Here is a 5,235-nt window from a genome sequence, read left to right on the forward strand (position 1 = left end):
TTTTGGTGGGATATGAATTTGGGGATATGAAGACCTTCTGGGTCGCAGCTTGAAGAGTCACGATCCTGAGGACTTGGGCTCCGTCCTGCCTGTGGTCACTTTTGATAAGGAGTTTAGCACCCACCTCCAAAACATGACGAGTCCCCTCCGGCAATCCAACCCTCAGACGGGCCACTCGTTGTCTGTATAGGTAGCATGGCCGGCCGGTAGCAGAGCTGAGATTCAAACTCTAACTCTCGGGTTTGAAATGTCAGCTCTGGTGTGATAGCGTGTTTTACTGCCGTCTTGTCTCTGCTTAAGGACGCTTTATTCACTAAATGTTCTCTGAGGGATAAATGAACTATTTATTAGGAGGTTTCCAGAGCGAGGATGGATCGGTGTGTCCTGTGTGGAAGTCTTTTACATCACGATGTAGCCGACAGTGTAATAAATTCTCTGCCTCCGCCTGTGACATCTGGAGCAGCCTGAAAATGACAGAACCGAGCGAACGGTTTATTAACACTTACAAGTAGGACTGTATTTATTTATTTATTTATTTATTTATTTATTTATTTATTTATTTATTTATTTGAATTTTAACGTCATGTTTTACACTTTGGTTACATTCATTTCACATTTATACAAACATTTCCAGTTGGGATGCTTTGGTAATAAACACACACGCTTTGTGTGTGTGTGTGTTTAGGAGTCTCCTTGGTTAAGAGTGGCAGTGTTCACTCAGGAAGCGGCTTCAAATACTGAAATATGTTTCTCATTAGTACACGGCCACCGCTGAACCCTCTGATAGATTGTGGAACCCAGTTTGTAGGCACTTCTTGGAAGTGTATGTATACTGTATGTGTGTGTATATGTGTGTATACAGTATGTGAGTGTATGTACAGTATGTGTGTATACAGTATGTGTGTATATGTTTGTGTGTATATGTATGTGTGTATACAGTATGTAAGTGTATGTACAGTATGTGTGTATACAGTATGTGTGTATATGTTTGTGTGTATATGTATGTGTGTATACAGTATGTAAGTGTATGTACAGTATGTGTGTATACAGTATGGGTGTGTATATGTATGTGTGTATATCTCTGTGTGTGTATATGTATGTGTGTATATGTATGTGTGTATACAGTATGTGTGTGTAGACAGTATGTGTGTATATGTATGTGTGCATATCTATGTGTGTGTATGTATGTGTGTATATGTATGTGTGTGTATACAGTATGTGTGTATATGTATGTGTGTATACAGTATGTGTGTGTAGACAGTATGTGTGTATATGTATGTGTGCATATCTATGTGTGTGTATGTATGTGTGTATATGTATGTGTGTGTATACAGTATGTGTGTATATGTAAGTGTATGTACAGTATGTGTGTATACAGTATGTGTATAAAATTTGCTACGATTGTAAGGACATTAGGTGACCACACACACACACACACACATACACACACACACACACACACACACACATACACACACACACACACACATACACACACACACACACACACACACATACACACACACGGATCAATGCTGACCGTCTGTGTTTGCTCGCGTGCTCTCCTCGTCTGAAAAGGTCAAAGTTTGGGATTGAGGTAGGAAATGCAATAAGGAATTCAGACGTACACACACACACAAACACACACACACACACAAACACACAAACACACACACACTCAGTTAGACACAACAGGCCAAATGATTCATGTATCACCAGCTTGATTTGACCGTATGTCAAAGTTTTTCTGTCTCCCCACTGTAGTGTGTGTGTGTGTGTGTGTGTGTGTGTGTGTGTGTGTGTGTGTGTGAGTGTGAGTGAGTGTGAGTGAGTGAGCAATATTTTGTTTAACCATTGTACTACTAGCTGGTGGAATGGGTGCTGCAGGGAGGGTTATGAGGTCCTGGGTTCGGTCCTCATCTCAGGTCACTGTGAGCAGTTTTACAATGTACACATATTTTTGTTTTGTCTTCATTTATTCTGCTTTATCCTGGTCAAGGTCGTTGTGTGAGTGAGTGAGTGAGTGAGTAAGTGAGTGAGTAAGTGAGTTAATAAGTGAGTGAGTAAGTGAGTGAATGAGTGAGTGAGTAAGTGAATGAGTGAGTGGGTAAATAAGTGAATGAGTGAGTGAATGAGAGAGTGAGTGAGTAAGTAAATGAGTGAGTGAGTGGGTGAATAAGTGAATGAATGAGTGTGTGAGTGAGAGTGAATAAATGAGTGTGTGTGAGAGAGTGAGTGAGTGAGTGAGTGAGTAAATCTGTTAATGAGTGAGTGAGTGAGCGAGTGACTGGGTGAATAAGTGAGTGAGTGAGTGAGTGAGTAAGTTAATCTGTGAGTAAATCTGTTAATGGGTGAGTGAGTGAGCGAGTGACTGGGTGAATAAGTGAGTGAGTAAGTGAGTGAGTGAGTAAGTGAATGAATGAGCGAGTGAGTAAGTGAATCTGTGAGTAAATCTGTTAATGGGTGAGTGAGTGAGCGAGTGACTGGGTGAATAAGTGAGTGAGTCTGTGAGTGAGTGAATACGTGAATGAATGAGCGAGTGAGTAAGTGAATCTGTGAGTAAATCTGTTAATGAGTGAGTGAGTGAGTGAGCAAGTGACTGGGTGAATAAGTGAGTGAGTGAGTAAGTGAGTGAATAAGTAAGTGAATGAGTGAGTGAATCTGTAAGTAAATCTGTTAATGAGTGAGTGAGTGAGTGAGTGACTGGGTGAATAAGTGAGTGAGTGAATGAGTGAGCGAGTAAGTGAATCTGTGAGTAAATCTGTTAATGAGTGAGTGAGTAAGCGAGTGAACGAGTGACTGGGTGAGTGAGTGAGTAAGTGAGTGAATAAGTGAGTGAGTGAATAAGTGAGTGAGTTTGTGAGTGAGTGAATACGTGAATGAATGAGTGAGTAAGTGAATCTGTGAGTAAATCTGTTAATGAGTGAGTGAGTGAGTGAGTGAGTGAACGAGTGACTGGGTGAATAAGTGAGTGAGTGAGTAAGTGAGTGAATAAGTGAGTGAGTGAATGAGTGAGTAAGTGAATCTGTGAGTAAATCTGTTATTGAGTGAGTGAGCGAGTGACGGTGAATAAGTGAGTGAGTGAGTAAGTGAATCTGTGAGTTAATCTGTTAATGAGTGAGTGAGTGAATGAATAAGTGAGTGAGTAAGTGAATGAGTGAGTGAGTGAGTGAGGAGTGAGTCTGTGAGTAAGTCTGTTAATGAGTGAGTGAGTGAGTAAGTGAATGAGTGAGTGAGTGAGTGAGGAGTGAGTCTGTGAGTAAGTCTGTTAATGAGTGAGTGAGTGAGTAATTGAATGAGTGAGTGAGTGAGTGAGTCTGTGAGTAAGTCTGTTAATGAGTGAGTGAGTAAGTAATTGAATTAGTGAGTGAGTGAGTCTGTGAGTAAGTCTGTTAATGAGTGAGTAAGTGAATGAGTGAGTGAGTGAGTGAGTCTGTGAGTAAGTCTGTTAATGAGTGAGTGAGTAAGTAATTGAATTAGTGAGTGAGTGAGTCTGTGAGTAAGTCTGTTAATGAGTGAGTAAGTGAATGAGTGAGTGAGTGAGTCTGTGAGTAAGTCTGTTAATGAGTGAGTGAATGAGTGAGTGAGTGAGTAAGTGAATGAGTGAGTGAGTAAGTGAATGAGCGAGTGAGTGAGTAAGTCTGTGAGTAAGTCTGTTAATGAGTGAGTGAATGAGTGAGTGAATGTGTGAGTGAGTGAATATGTGTTATCTAGAATATATGTCTTGCTTTTAGTGTTCCTGGGTGCTCCGGAACCCACTGCGACCCTGACCAGGATAAAGTCAGTGAATGACTGAATGAACGATTGCTTTGTAAACGTGTGTGTGTGTGTGTGTGTGTGTGTGTGTGTGTGTTTTGCAGGTGTGTGCTCTTTGGCATTTCAGATAATTACAGCGTGACCTTTCTGATAGAGGCACAAATGTCACACAGTGTCTCTGGTGACAAGTAGCTGGACAGAGACCTGTGTGTGTGTGTGTGTGTGTGTGTGTGTGTGTGTGTGTGTGTGTGTGTGTGTGTGTGAGGCGGGCACTATGCTGGCACAGCCGTTTGATCACTCTATCTGAGGACATGCCCTTTCCCTCACTGGTCCTTGATCTGACATGAGTATGTACACATGGGTGCAGTATGTAGACGACGTGGTTGTTGAACACGCGACCGCTGTTCCCTGTTTCTGATCCTGGTCCTGGTCTCAGTCCTGTGTTGGTCTCGTCCATAGAACTCATATTTCATGCTGTAACTGTAGCAAAGGAGCCTGTAATGTTTGCATTTGTGATCAATAAAGACTGTGCTGAGGCTCTTATAATTGTCGTCAATCGTGCAAACTCGAGGTCCTGTAGGACAGTCCAGCGTCTGAGGACTGGGGGTCTTCAGGTGGGTTTTGTTCTTGTCTTGGTCCCAACCCTTAAGTTTTGAACTTGACCTGATCTTAGCTGGCGTAAGTCCTGGGCCTGTTTTGGTTTTACATGGTACAGAATTTGGTTTTGTTTTGGTCTCATTTGGTATTGACCTTGGTCTTCTCCAGGTCTTGGTCTTGTCCTGGTCTTGCTTGGTCTGGGTCTTTGTCTGGTCTTGGTTTCAGTTGGTTTGTATTTTGTTCTTGTCTTGGTCTCAGTTGTTTTGCTCTCAGTCAGAGTCTTGTCTAGGTCTTGCTTGGTATGGCTCATGGTCTTGTCCTAGTCTTGGTTAGTATGGGTCCTTGTCCTAGTCTTGGTTAGTATGGGTCCTTGTCCTAGTCTTGGTTGTTTTGGTCTCAACTGTTAAGTTGACATGAGTTCTGAGCTCGTTTTAGTTTCAGATGGTACAGATTTTGTTCTTGTTTTGATCTCAGTTGTTTTGGTCTCAGTCATGGTCTTGCCCTGGTCTAGCTTGGTCTGGGTCTTTGTCTGGTCTTGGTTTTAATTGGTTTTTATTTTATTCTTGGTCTTGGTTAGAGTAGTTCTTGGTCTGGTGTTGTTCATTCTTTGTATAGATTATGTTTTTTTCCTGGTCTTGGTCTGGGTCTTTGTCTGGTCTTGGTTTCAGATGGTTTGTATTGTGTTCTGGTTTTGGTCCTGGTTAGTATAGTTATTGGTCTTGTCTTGTTCTTGCTTAGTATGGGTCATGGTCTTGTCCTGGTCTTGCTTGGTTTGAGTCTTTGTCTGGTCTTAGTTTCAGATTACTTGTATTTTGTTCTTGTCTTGGTCTAAACTATTAAGGTTTGAACTTGACTTGGCCTAAGTTGGCATGAGTTCTAGGC

The sequence above is a fragment of the Trichomycterus rosablanca genome, chromosome 10, assembly GCF_030014385.1.
Source record: "Trichomycterus rosablanca isolate fTriRos1 chromosome 10, fTriRos1.hap1, whole genome shotgun sequence".
In the NCBI taxonomy this organism is placed as follows: domain Eukaryota; kingdom Metazoa; phylum Chordata; class Actinopteri; order Siluriformes; family Trichomycteridae; genus Trichomycterus; species Trichomycterus rosablanca.